General features: G+C 41.6%; 1 long non-coding RNA gene across 1 annotated transcript in view; it reads left to right on the plus strand.

The window, feature by feature from the left end:
* Positions 1-14695, plus strand: part of LOC129040539 (uncharacterized) — a 38062-nt gene that overhangs the window by 4355 nt on the left and 19012 nt on the right. Inside the window, exons 2-4 of the long non-coding RNA XR_008503664.1 lie at positions 10052-10208; positions 12264-12465; positions 13249-13349. This is a non-coding gene — a long non-coding RNA (uncharacterized LOC129040539). The remainder of the gene's footprint in view (positions 1-10051; positions 10209-12263; positions 12466-13248; positions 13350-14695) is intronic.

Consider the following 14695-nt stretch of genomic DNA (forward strand, 5'->3'; position numbering starts at 1 on the left):
AAAAGCAATTCTCCACCTAGAATTCTATCCCTAGCAAAAATATATTTTATTTATTTATATATTTGTTTTCCCCAGATAGATAAGAGCAAAAGACTTAATATTGCTCATTAGTTCTTTTTTTTTTTGAAACAGAGTCTCATTCTCATTAGTGTTAAAAATATCTTTTAAAATTAAGATGAAATGAAACTTCTTCTGACAAACAAAAGGTGAGTGAATATATCACAGCAGACCAGAACTGGAAAAATGAAAGTGAGTTCTTTAGGTAGAAGAAATATGAGAACAGATGAAAATTTAGATCTATGCAGAGGAATGAAGAGTTCTCCAAGTACTAAATATATGGATGGATATTAAAAAAAATTATTTCTCATTTTTAAATGCATGACTTAATAATTAATTGTTTTACATAAAAATAATAGCAATGTAACTTATGGTTTATTGGGTGAAATAAATGTATGACAACAGCAAAAAGAGATAGTAGGAAGAAATAGAAATATACTACTGTAAGATTCTTACACTATATGGGAGAAGATATTATATTGTTGGAAGGCAGACTGGGATAACTTAACAGACCCCAGAGTAATCACTAAAAAAATGAAACAGAGTATAGCTAATATTGGAGATAAAATGGTGTTCTAAAAATACAGTAAGAAAAAAATGGAAAAACAAGAAAAAAAAGAACATACGAGATAAATAGAAAACAAATAATAAGGCCGGGCGCGGTGGCTCACGCCTGTAATCCCATCACTTTGGGAGGCCGAGGTGGGTGGATCACGAGGTCAGGAGATCTAGACCATACTGGCTAACATGGTGAAACCCGGTCTCTACTAAAAATACAAAAAATTAGTCGGGCATGGTGGCGGGAGCCTGTAGTCTCAGCTACTCTCAGGAGGCTGAGGCAGGAGAATGGCATGAACCCGGGAGGCGGAGCTTGCAGTGAGCCGAGATCGCGCCACTGCACTCCAGCCTGGGTGACAGTGTGAGACGCCGTCTCAAAAAGAAAAAAAACAAAAAACAAAAAAAGAAAACAAATAACAAGATGGTAGATTTAAATTTAATCATACAAATAATTACATTAAATGTAAATGGTCTAAACATTTAAAATAAAAGAATTGTCAGATTGGATATAAAAAGGCAAAACCCACTACATATTACCTGTAAGAAACCCACTTCAAATACAAAGACAAAGATAGGCTAAAAGTAAAAGTATGGAAAAAATATGCTGTGCTAATGCTAAGACAAAGAAAGCTTATGTGGCTTTATTAATATGAGACAAATCAGACTTCAGGATGAGAAAAATTACCATAGATAAAGAAGAGCATTATATAATGGTAAAATGGGTCAATTCACCAAGAGGACATAAAATTCCTTAATGCACATATACCTAAACATAAAGGTTCAAAATAAACAAAGCAAAACTGATAGAACTGAAAGAAGCAATAGAAAAACCCAGAATTACAGTTGGGGACTTCAATAGTCCTCTCTCAAAAAATTTATAGAACAATTCTACAAAAAAAAAATCTGCAAGTATCTAGAGGTCATAAACACTATTAGCAAACTTGATCTCATTAATATTTATAAAACATTTTATCCAACAAGAGCAGACTGCATATTCTTTTCAAGTGCAAGAAATAATGTGCAAGGCCTTCACACTGAAAAATATAAAACATTGCTGAAAGAGATTAAGAAAGACTTAAATAAATGGAGATATGTGTTATGTTCATGGATCAGAATCCTTAAAACTGATTAATAAGACAAACACCATGATAAAAAACGGGCAAAGATTTAAACAGTCATGTCACCAAAGAAGATATATAAATAGCAAATAAGCACATGAAAAGATGATCAACATTATTACTCACTGGGGAAATGCAAATTAATGCTGAAGTGAGCTACCACTATCACTAACATTTAAAAAACTGATGATTTTGTTTTGATGAAGATGTGCAGCAACGTGAACTGTCATACCTTGCCGCTGAGAATGCAGCAGCACTCAGCACAGTGCAGCAAAGCACTCAGCACAGCCACTTTGGGAAGCAGTTTGGCAGTTTCTTTCTTTCTTTTTTTAAATTTTTTGAGATGGAGTCTCGCTTTGTCACCCAGGCTGGAGTGCAGTGGCACGAACTCAGGTCACTGCAACCTCCGCCTCCGGGTTCAAGCAATTCTCCTGCCTCAGCCTCCCGAGTAGGTGGGATTACAGGTACATGCCTGGCTAACTTTTTTTATTTTTAGTAGAGACGGGGTTTCACCATGTTGGCTAGGCTGGTCTCAAACTCCTGACCTCAAGTGATCCGTTCGCCTCAGCCTCCCAAAGTGCTGTGATAACAGGTGTGAGTCATCGAGCCCAACGGCAGTTTTTAAAAAGTTAAATACGGTTTTACCATTCCACCCAGAAATCCCACTCCTAGGTATTTACCTGAGAGGAATGAAAACCTTAGGTCAGCCCAAAGACATACTCAAATGCTCATAGCAATTGTATTCTTATTGGATCCAAGTTGGAAATAACCCTCATGTCTAATGACAAGTAAATGGATAAACAAACTGTGGCAAATGAACATAATGGAATACTATTCAGCAGTGAAAAGAAATGAGCTACTGGCATAAGCAACATGAAGAATCTCAAAAACGTGATGCCAAGTGAAGGACGCCAGGCACAAAAGACTCCATAGCTAATTATTTCATTTATGTGACCTTCTGAAAAAGCCAAAACTATGGCAGCAGAAAGCACAACAGTGGTTGCCAGAGAGGGAGGAGGAGACGATTGGCTGAAAAGAAGCACAAGGAATAGAAATACTATGTGTCATGACTGTGGTGGTGTTTACATACCCATGTATATTTGTCAAAATGTACTGAGTTATATGCTAAAATTTGATGAAATTGATTGTATGTAAATTACATCTTACTAAAGGTGTAATTTATCTGTAACAGCATCTGAACCAGGAGCCTCCTCTGCTTGGTTTAGATGCTAAGTCTTACGTGGCCTTCTACATATGGTCGCTCCCAGCTCTCCACTTCTCGTGTTGTAGAAAACTATTGATATCTGCAGGGCAGTCCTTGGGGGTGGAGGGCTGAAGTGGAACATGCAGAAGTCTGGGAGGGTTGTGTCTGTCTGCATGAGAAGGATGGTCAAACACTCAAAACCCCTCTATGCCGCTTCTTCTGGAAGGACAGCTAGTGTGTTTAGGAAAAAGAGCAGTTCTGTGTCTCTCCTGAAACTACATATCAAAGGGACCAAGAGGTGGGAAGTATGACAAGGATGCTTGAAGCAACTCTGACAGTGGCATCTGAGCTTTGGGAATACCAGCTATGGTGTCTTCCCTGCTGAAATGTTCACAGGAAGCAGGGTTGGGAGGCCTCTGACATAGCCTGTCGTTATTGTTTTCAGACATCGGCGGTAGGGGGCTTTTGAAAGGCCAAATTTTATATGCAGGGGCCTGTAATTGGAGGCTGCAGTCCTTTGACAGTTTGTTGTAAGGTCCAAATCCCGTAGCTTGTGTTATGGGATTGCATTGTGTCCCCATTGATAAGTGGAAGTCCTAACCCCCAGCACTTGAGACTGGCACCTTATTTGGAAATAGAGCCCTTGCAGATGGGTTCGTTAAGATGAAGTCATGCTAGAGTCAGGTGAGAACACCATACGAAGATTGGAGCTCGGCTTCCACAGGCCAATACTCTGCGAGAAGCTAGGAGAGAGGCCTGGAATAGATAGTGTTTTGACCTCTAGTGTTGGTCAAAGCAGGCTTCAGGAGACTGCCACAGAATGGGTGGCTTCCCTGACCTCCCCATATTCCTAGATATCCTTGTATCTCTTCCTTGGAATCTGAGAAGCCGAGTTCACAAAAGAGCTCACCTTCCCATGAGAATCTAATGCTGCTGCTGATCTGACAGGAGGCGGAGCTTGGGAGGTAATGCTTGCTCACCTGCCCTCCACTTACCTCCTGCTGTACAGCCCGGTTCTTACCCGTCTGCGGCCTGGGGGTGGGGGAACTTTGCTCTAAAGCCTCCAGTTGACAGTAGCCCCAGGCTCCCTTTGCAAGGTTGCTGCCCACCCTTCCCATGCAGGAGCTCTTTGTTTCAGCAGCACTGTTGCTCAGGAAATCATTTGTGGAACAGCCTTTTAGATGGTTGCTTACTGGTCAGGCTTCCCAGATTGCAAGGAGGAGATACAAGGATATCTGGGAACACGGGGAGGTTGGGGAATCCACCCATTCTGTGGCAGTCTCCTGGAGCCTACTTTGACCTACACTAGGACGTACAGAGACTCTGCAAAAGACCCTAGATTTGGCCCCCTCGGGACACATCCTGAGCTTAAGGGATTTTTCTCCATGATATTAATAGTTGCCAAAAGTGGAAGTGTGACCCGCCAGTGACTTTCACTTAGGGTGACACTCATCTTCTGATCCCAGTAAATAAATTAGTATTCATAAAACACTTAGAACTGCATGGGCACCCGGAAAGCACTATGTGAGTATTACCTCCTGACCTGGCTAAGGGATGTCTTCCTTTGGGTTCCAGGTTTTAGACAATTGCTTTTCATTCACACACTGGGCTCTGATCCAATTCTTAAGTTTAGCATCTCCTCTTTAACAAGCATCCGCTACAAATGTTAGCAAAAGAGAAAGAAAGAAAGAAAAAGCTCATTTGGATCTCTTTTCTTAATCAGAAACTGTGACTGTGGCCAGAAGTGAGGGCTTAATGGATTCGCCAATATACCCACTAAAAAGGAGTAAATATATGAAAGAAACTCTGGATAGATGGATGGGTGGATGGATGGATGTGTAGGTGGGTGGATGGGTGGGTGGGTGGATGGATAGAAGAATTTGCCTTGACTCAGGTAAGAAGGTAAAGTGAAGGGTGAATTGCCTACAAGGTATAGGCATGTCTGGGGAGAGGAAATTTTGGAGGATTTAGGTGTATGCTTGTGTGTCCTTTGGCTCTCCTCAAATAGGGACTCCATGATAGATTGAGATTTTATAGGTTTAATATTCCCTCCCAACTTCGTGTACTTTACTTCTGTATAAAAGGAGCTATAAATCTCTCCAGGCAGAACGTGCCTCAGCCCTGCCTTTCTACCTTCTCACTGAGATCTTACTTGGAAATACAGCTGAACACTCAGTGATGAATCATAGCATCTGTGGAACAGTCCAGATAAGGAACAATTTGCATTTTCATGTGATAATTCACTACTCTTGCCATTTTCAAATTACTTTAGAGCTACATTAATTCTATTGCCATATACTGCCACTGTGCACCCAAGTCACCAGGAGATGGGGATTCAAGTGGCAGGTTTGTCTGGCTTTACAGGAGTGGGAAGGGCTCCCCCCCAACCACCCAGTAACACAAGGCATAGGGAAATGGAGCTGCCCCGCAGAGAGCCCATCTCCTAGCAGCTCCCCCGGGAAAGGTTGCAGCTTCAAAACTATCTTGCATTTTCATTCTCCATGTCTGTATGTCACCTGCTTAAAAATAAACTAAGCATACATCACTCTTCCTCCATTCCCCCACCTCACACTGCAGAGGAGACCTTTTCAGGTAGCTCTTCCTCCCTCTCTGTTTCAGGAAGTATATGTGTCGGAAGACGTTGCAAGCGACAACACCACATGGCTCCCGTGAAAGGGGTCTTTATGGGAGAAGGGTCTTCTTGGCTGGATGGAGCTCCCCAGCTCTGCAGAGGAATCTACTGTCTAATGCTCATCTTCATTCTTCCCAGTGGCCATAGCTACTTCAAAGAGGCCCAATGTGGCCATGGGGACTAATCTACCATCCAGCCACAGGGCACTCTGGCAGAGGACAATGTCGAATAAAGACAAAATTAATCCCGATCTCTCCAAGTGGGCTTCTCTACTGTAATACCTCCAGACAAAGAAATTTCACGGTGTGATGCTATCCCCCTCCTTCACAATCCAGGAAGTTTTTCATACTCATCAGTAATACTTCTTGCTACAGTGCAAATCCATTTCCTTGCCCAGAAGCAGAGAAGAGTCATTCTTGCACTCTCGAATCTACACATCCCTGCATTCCTTAAACAAATTCTCAGAATGCTATCAAATAAATTAATGAAGAGCCTTTTAAAAATGAGAAGAATTTCTGCTTCTCTCTCCTAATTTGCATCTGTCCATTTTCCGAGGTTCCATTCTATTAAACTTTAATTTCCTCTCCTCTCATCCCCAGTCCTTTAGGAAGTCTTAGGTTGGAATTTTACTTCACACAGTCAGAATCTCTTGGGCTCCAGTGGATTACACTTATGGACAGGCAGGATGTATTTTGTCCCTGAAGCAAGTTTTAGATTGCCCAGCCGACTTCTTAGGGAAAACAGGTCTAAAGCAGAGGGTGCGAATGTGGACGATGGGGAAGCAGCTTTAAGTTCTATTTATTCTGGATATATTACTCTTTCATGCCCAGTTTGCAGCAGTTGTGTGTGTGCTTTTTAAAATTTTGTTTCATTGTGGTAAGAACACTTAACATGAGATCTACCTTCTTCACACATTTTTAAGTGTACAATACAGTGTTGTTGACGATAGGTGCATTGTCGTACAGCAGATCTCTAGAGCTTATTCATTTTGCTCAATTGAAATGTTATGCCTCTTATTAGTAACTCCCCATTTCTTCCTCCCCACCCCCATCAATCTCAGGCCCTGGCAACCATCACTGCATTCTTTGATTCTGTGAATTTGACTATTTTAGATACTTCATGTAAGTGGAGGGACACATCATTTGTGTACTTTCTGCGACTGGCTTATTTCATGTAGCATAATGTCCTTAAGGTTCACCCATATTGCATGCTGCAGTTGCATATTGCAGAGTTTCCTTCTTTTTAAAGGCGAAATAGTATTTCATTCTTGTGAATATCACAGTTTCTTTATCCATTTATCCGTAGATGGACATTTAGGCTGTTTCCACAACTTGATTATTGAGAATAATGCTATAATGAGCATGAGAGTGCTAACATCTCTTTGAGATTTTTTTTTTTTTTTTTGAGACAGAGTCTCGCTTTGTCACCCAGGCTGGAGTGCAATAATGCAATCTTGCCTCATTGCGACCTCCACCTCCTGGGTTCAAGCAATTCTCCTGCCTCAGCCTCCCAAGTAGCTGGGACTACAGGCATGTGCCACCATATCCAGCTAATTTTTATATTTTTAGTAGAGACTGTGTTTCACCATGTTGGTGAGGCTGGTCTCGAACTCATGACCTCGTGATTGGCGCACCTCGGCCTCCCAAAGTGCTGGGATTACAGGCATGAGCCACCCCACCCGGCTGAGATTTTGATTTTAATTCTTTTTGATAGATAATCAGAAGTGGGATTGCTAAGCCATATGGTTGTTTATTTTTGATTTCGTGAGGAACCCCCGTACTGTTCTTCATAGTGGTTGCACCATTTTGCATTCCCACCAATAGTGTGCAAGGGTTTCAAATTCTCTTACATTTTCACTAGCACTGTGTATTTTTTTATCTTTATTTTCAGACAATAGCCATTCTGATAAATGTGAGGAGATAGATGTCTCGTAGTTTTGATTTGCATTTCCCTGGTCATTGGTAAAGTTGAGTATTTTTCATGTATCTGTTGACCATTTGTATGTTTTTTTTGGAGAAACGTCTATCCAAGTCCTTAGCCTTTTAAAAATTGTTTTGTTAGTTTTTTTGAGTGATTGAGTTGTAGGAGTTCCTAATATATTTTGGAGATTAACCCTGTATCAGAGATATGGTTTGCAAATATTTTTTCCCATTTTGTGGGTTGCCTTTTTACTGTGTTGATTGTTGCATTTCTATACATTAGCAATGAACTATCTGAAAAGGAAATTAGGAAAACAATTCTACCTACAGTAGCTCCAAAAGGAATAAAATACTTAGGTATAAATTTTTTTTGCGACAGAGTCTCACTCTGTCACGCAGGCTGGAGTGCAGTGGTGAGATCTTGGCTCACCACAACCTCTGCCTCCTGGGTTCAAGCAATTCTCCTGTCTCAGCCCCCCGCCCCCCCTAAGTAGCTGGGATTACAGGTGCACACTACCACTCTCAGCTACCTTTTTGTATTTTTAGTGGAGACGGGGTTTCACCGTGTTAGCCAGGCTGGTCTCAAACAGGAGGTCTCAAACATCTGCCCTCCTTGGCCTCCCAAAATGCTGGGATTATAGGCATGAGCCACCACACCCAGCCTTAGGTATAAATTTAATTAAAGAGATGAAAGGCTTGTCTACTGAAAACTCTAAAATAGTGAGAAAGAGGTTAAAGAAGACACAACAAAGAAAGACCTATGTTCATGGATTGAAAGATTTAATATTGTTAAAATGTTTCTACTGCACAAATCAATCTACATATTCAATGCTAATACCTATAAAAAATTCCAATAAATTTTTTACAGAAATAGAGGCAAAATTCTACAATTCACGTAAAACCACAAAAGACCATGAATAGCCAAACTAATCTTGAGAAAGGAGAACAAAGCTGAAGGCATCATACTTCCTGATTTCAAAATATATTACAAAGCTGCAGTAATAAAAACAGTATTGTACTTGCATAAGGACAGACTTATAGACCAATGGAACAGAGCAGAGAGCCCAGAAATAAATCCACGTATATATGGTCAACTGATTTTCCACAAGGGTGCCAAGGTCATACAAAGGAGAAAGGATAGTCTCTTGAATAAATGGTATTGGGAAAACAGGATATCCATATACAAAGGAATGAAATTGGACCCTTATCTTACACCATACATAAATATCAACTCAAAATGGATTAAAGACTTGAATATGAAACCTGAAACCCTAAAACTCCTAGAACACATACAGGAAAGCTTTGTGACGTAGGTCTTGGCAATGATAATATAGAAATGACACCAAAAGCTCAGGCAACAAAAACAAAATAAGCAGGTGGGACCACATCGAATTTAAAAGCTCTGTAGAGCAAAGAAAGCAGAAGTTGTGTTTTGAATGGTTTTCTTCTTTCTGTGAAATCTCCCAGTTTCTGTACTTGTGAACTGAGGGGCAGGTGGTTGGGGGCTGTGGCAGTCAATCCCACTCTTCTACTTTTATTTTTAAAATGCCATAGGAGAAAAGCATGGGAATAAAGAATGCTTTTAGTTCCTTGGAAAGGGGCACCAGAAAAGAAATGTATTAGATTGAACCATATAAAATTGTCATTTTTTAGGTAAAAAATGGTTGCATAGCACCAATTTCATATGGGTCAACCTAGTACAGTCAAACTTCTTTAATTCAGACTAATTTGTGGAAGCTTGGCCTGAATTAGTGAAAATTTTGAATTATGAAATCTTTTAAAAGAGATACATTGTCATTACATTCAAGTATTGACAGTGACAGGAATCAGGTCAACAAAGAAAGGCTTTCTACAGTCCCATGAGGGAATGAATGGTTAATAAAGACAATTTGTAATGAGCCTACAAATATGTTGGGTAAAGGATGCTTTACACCAACATAGGGTGTATGTACTTGAGAATGCTTAATCAGTTTATTCTTTTGAGTAGCTTTAAATAGTTGCCTTTTGATTTGCATATATGATTAGTTTGCTTGACAAATCCTTCTTTCAAAGAAAGCAACTGTGTGGTTGAAGTTTACTTGTCTGAACTATTTCTTATTCCAAAATAGTGGATTCCAAACTAATGATGCTTGACTGCTCTATTCCTGACCTTAAGGTTGGACATTAGGTTAATGAAAATCAGTGGAGAGCAACTCTCACAATTATCCTGGAAGAGGAAAATATACTTGATGGAAATATATGTGACTTGAAAAATGAGGCTGGTTTTCTTCTATGTCTTGTATGCTGATTCTGGAGGCAGTTTCAGAAGCAAAGTTCAAACAATGTTTTGGGTAATAGCAGCAAACTTGGAATAAGCCCATAACATCCCACAGAAATGTTTCAAAGAGCAACCCTGATGTGAATGTACAAATTCCATCCATTATGGTTTAAAACCATTATTTCGGAAAGATATTTATTCATATAAAACATTTAAAAAGTTTCCCTAAATAATAGTAATTTGTCCATTATATTTAAGTTTATTTACAAGTGATTTGATCAATTTTCTGCTTACTTGAAACTCTAGGGAATGCATGGGTGGGAGGAGAGGAGGCAACGTTTGGTGACCAGCAGAAACAGAGATTGATAGACTCTTTGATAGAATTGGAATTAGGCATAATTCTTCAGGAGTGCACCTGGAATGCATGGCAAAGTTTATCCTCACAGGCTTCCCTCCCTGGCTGGTATGTCCTTCTGATCAGAGATGGGGAATCTAGAGCAAAACACTGCTCTTCTCTCAATGTAACTTGGTGCCAAATCTCATCCTACTGCTTCCTTTCCCTTCTTCGCTTGCTTTGAAATGTCAAATAGGACTTAAAGGCTGGATAAATCTGATGAGGCTATTACAAGAAATGGACTCAGTTTTCAGTTGTGTGTCTCCACTAAAGTGGATATGAAATAAAAAAGGAACCAGATAAGATAAAAGAGATTATTTAAAAACAACAAACAAACAACAAACTGACCAATGATGGAACTGTTTTCTATCTTCATTGCAGTTACACAAGTCTGTGCATTTGTCAAAATGCATAAACCTATGCATCAAAAAGAGTAGTTGGACTGTACATAAATTAGAAACAACTAAGTAAACATGAAATAAGGCCAGGCCTTTCCTTGGTAACCTATCAAGCAGGCACCCTGGTGGTGGGTCTTCTGGGTTCCTCTCACAGCTCTGTCATTGCCTGGCACTCATCACCCATCTCTGGCTGCTAAGTTCGTGCCCACCAGGTCTGCAGTTTCTGTACTTGTGAACTGAGGGGCAGGTGGTTGGGGGCTGTGGCAGTCAATCCCACTCTTCTACTTTTATCTTTAAAATACCATAGGAGGAAAGCATGGAAATAAAGAATGCTTTTAGTTCCTTGGAAATGGGCACCAGAAAAGTATTAGATTGAACCATATAAAACTGTCATTTTTTAGGTAAAAAATGGTCGAATAGCACCAATTTCATATGGGTCAACCTAGTACAATCAAACTCCTTTAATTCAGACTAATTTATGGAAGCTTGGTCTGAATTTGTGAAAATTTTGAATTATGAAATCTTTTAAAAGAGTTACATTGTCATCACATTCAAGTATTGACAGTGACAGGAAACAGGTCAACAAAGAAAGGCTTTCTACAGTCCTATGAAGGAATGACTGGTTAATAAAGACAATTTGTAATGAGCCTACAAATATGTTGGGTAATTGGGTATTTGTGCCTACAAATATGATGGACGGCCCTCTGCCTTGTCCCTGTCACTGAATGTGATGTCCCTGAAGATGAGGCCGTATGCCCAGCACAGTATCCTACACATGGCAGAAGCTGCACAAAGCTGTTGTGAGATTTGAACCTCAATCTTGCATGCTGCCATTTTAAGTCAGAACACTCTGATTCTGTCCTTGGCAGAGATTCATTTGTTTATTCAGGCAACCCTTAATGAACACCTACTATATGTCAAGAATGGTCCTAGGAATCAGGGATATAAAAACAAGATGCAGCCCCTGCACTGGAGCTGCTCTGGTGGGAGAGCCAGAAGTGTAAACAGAGAATTAAAGCACAATGTAATTAGTGTTAATGGAGGAGTGGGCAGAGCGCTTTGGAGGCACGGAGGAGGAATGACTCCCTCAGCCTCACTCATATCCCCCTAGCTGCTCCAAGATGCTTCATGTCACAGTGGCGCCTGAAGCAAGAGGCTTTGCCCAAGGAGAAAACAATGCTGTGTCAGTTCAGTGTGCCAACACACATATGCCCACACACACAAGCACAGGTACACACACATGCACACACAAGCACACACACATGCACACAAACATGCGCACACACACATGCACAGGTGCACACACAGTTGCACACACACAAACATGCACACACACATGCACAGATGCACACACACACACACACGCCCTTGAAGGCCTCCTTCCCTCCTGTGGAATGGATTACGCCAGCCCTGCCCCATCCTCCTCTCTGGACCACAACTGAAACAGCCCAGGCACTGCTTGATTCAGTAAATGCCCCTGGATAGTTGGTAGTGGTTGTGGGTGAATTCCTGCATCTCACTACGATCCTTCCCAGAGCCTTTTCCTCACAGGCTTCAGGCAGGGTAGGCTGCCTGACAGTCACCATGGCAACAGGACTCTCTTTATGCCTTGTACATGTGTAGGGGGCTTCCTTGCTGGAGTGGGAGCCCCTGACCAGTGCCCCAGCCAAGCCTCAGACTCTGGGTCCACCTTCCTGGTCGTTCCAAGGTCGTTGTCTTCTGCTAGGTATCAACCATGTACGAGGAGCAGGTGGAGCTCTCCTTGTCCAGGCCTGACACCCAGGCTTACTGTGGAATTAATGAGCTGTGGACAGTAGCTGCTCAAAAGGAAGGTGACAGATGAGTTCCTGAACATCCAGGTTGTCAACAGCCAAAGACAAGATGGCCACCTGGGAGAGGAGCTGGGAGCCATTTCTGGACAAATTCAAGTATGTTGATTGCAGGGTAACCAGGATGACACAGACCGAAGTGAGGTGGGAACCAGGAAAGTAGGGATGCACAGGCTGGAGAAGAAAAGTGTCATAGGGAACACATGTGGACTCAATGTACATTGTATAGGAAAGGGGGTAGATGCAGTCTGTGGGGCTGTTTTAGCATCAATGACACCAATGATTGGAAGAGAAAAGGCCACCATAATTTCTTCCTCTTCCTCATGTTTTGGTAAAGTTTCCTAAGCACCTAAGCCTTTCAAAGGTGAAAGGGGCTGCCTTTGAGGAGGTGAGCTCCTTGTCTACAAAGATAATCAAGTGGCAGCCACATGGCCACTGGGTGGGCATCTGAGTATGGGTTGGGGCTTCTAGTGTCCCATCCAAACCTGACTGGCCCCACCACTGTCCTGTGAGTAGCTGTGACATGTATCCCATGGTGCTCTCACCTGTAAAATGAGGAACTGAGCTAGGCGTGTCTCAGAACCCGTCTGCTTTATAGCCCTGTGTTCAGACCTCATTTTCTAAACCTGATCCTAATGACAGAGGCTTAACTTTATAGGTTGAAGGCACTTCCTATTTTTCTGAGCACTTTCACATCCATTATCTTGATATTTCTTCCCCATTACTCTGTGAAGTAAATAGAACAGATCAGATTTCCGTGGCAGAGGAGTTGAAGGGGATTTTCCCAAGGTTCCTAGTGAGTTAGCAGTGGAGCCAACATGGATGCCAGGTCTTGGGACGGCCAGTCCAGCACATTGTCTCCTTGTGCCTGCTTTTGCCCAGGGCAGGTTTGCTGGCTTTTCCACCATGGGCAGATGATGCCACAGAGAGGGGTTATCAGTACCATGCAACATGCAGTGCAGCAGAAACAACAGCTAAGTAAAGTAAGCAGAGTTTTCAGAAATAAAAAAATATATATTTCTATATCTGATTGTCAGTTGTTCTCAACTTTGGACTTTTCTACTAGGTAAACTTTGAGAAACTAAAATGAAGTTGCTAACAATATGTGATGTGAATACATGAGTTCTGTAAAAGTGACTTGTGCAAATGGATCTGAGTGAGATGTATGTTGAATAATAAAAATGTGTAATAAATCTTAACTGGTCTTCCTTAAAACTCTTAGTGGGAGTGTGGAGATGGGAGGGGTTGGCCAATGGGTCTGCTTAGCATTGCCTCCAAGCTGCAAATTCAACAGGCAGAATGTTCCTTGGGAAATTGAAACATCAAATGCTGAATAAGATCTCACTGCTCTGATTCTTTATTCAGGCCCCTGGGGAATAATGTGTCCCATATGACGACTCAATAAGCTCTAACATCTTCTCCATGTGCTACAGGAAAGCCCCCTTCTCTGTCTTAAAATCACCATGTCTCCTTCTTTTATTAAGTTCAGTGGGAACAATGAATGCAAATTTGAAACCATACAGTATATACGTATATGACAGACCCTTCAGTGGATTACAACTTTCCGTAGGGAAAAGTCTAAAGCATTCAGTATTGGTTTTATCCTTGCCTCCAAGTGAATCGTGATGATAACTAGACTCAGAGCACCTTACTGTTTCTCTCCAGGGGTTGAGATGACCTTTTGTCTTCATCATCAACTCTTAGTGACATGGGAAGGAGAGAAGGAGAGAAAGGCTTTTCTGTTCCACTTAGGCCTGCTTCTTGCTCACCTGTATGATGTGGAAGGGATGGAGGGTCAAGGGTGGAAGTAAGGGAAACTGATGATGGAAGGATAAGGCTAAAGGTTCATCATGCTGATGTCCCATCTCACCTTTTCAAGAGGCCAGAGGACTTTAGACTGGGTCCTTTTGCTATAAACAGGTCGATCTGTGGTCAAGCTGGACTTAAGGGCAACCTCTGTGGTGCCGATGGTGAGGCACAGGAATCTGGGAACGCTGAGTCCCATATGTAAGGTATTCAAGGTACCATGAAGTTCTGGGCATTTCTTAGAAACCCTGACCATGGCATTTGACACTTATTCACATTGGATGTTGGAAATGTTGGGCTGGGTGGCAGATGGTGTGTTGCTGGGGAGAGAGAGGCTGTGCTGGTTTGTTGGGCCATCTTGTTGGCATAAGCAAAGCCCAATATTCTCCATTTTTGCTCTGCTCATTGAATTTCTGGCTCCTTTTCCTAGATGCTGAAGTTGATCTACATCAGGATAGTCTGGTCTTAACATTGTTGCAGCAGCCCTTGCAGGTGATCTTTCAGGGTCTGCTTGCTCACTTCT

Source organism: Pongo pygmaeus, chromosome 6, assembly GCF_028885625.2.
Source record: "Pongo pygmaeus isolate AG05252 chromosome 6, NHGRI_mPonPyg2-v2.0_pri, whole genome shotgun sequence".
NCBI lineage: Eukaryota > Metazoa > Chordata > Mammalia > Primates > Hominidae > Pongo > Pongo pygmaeus.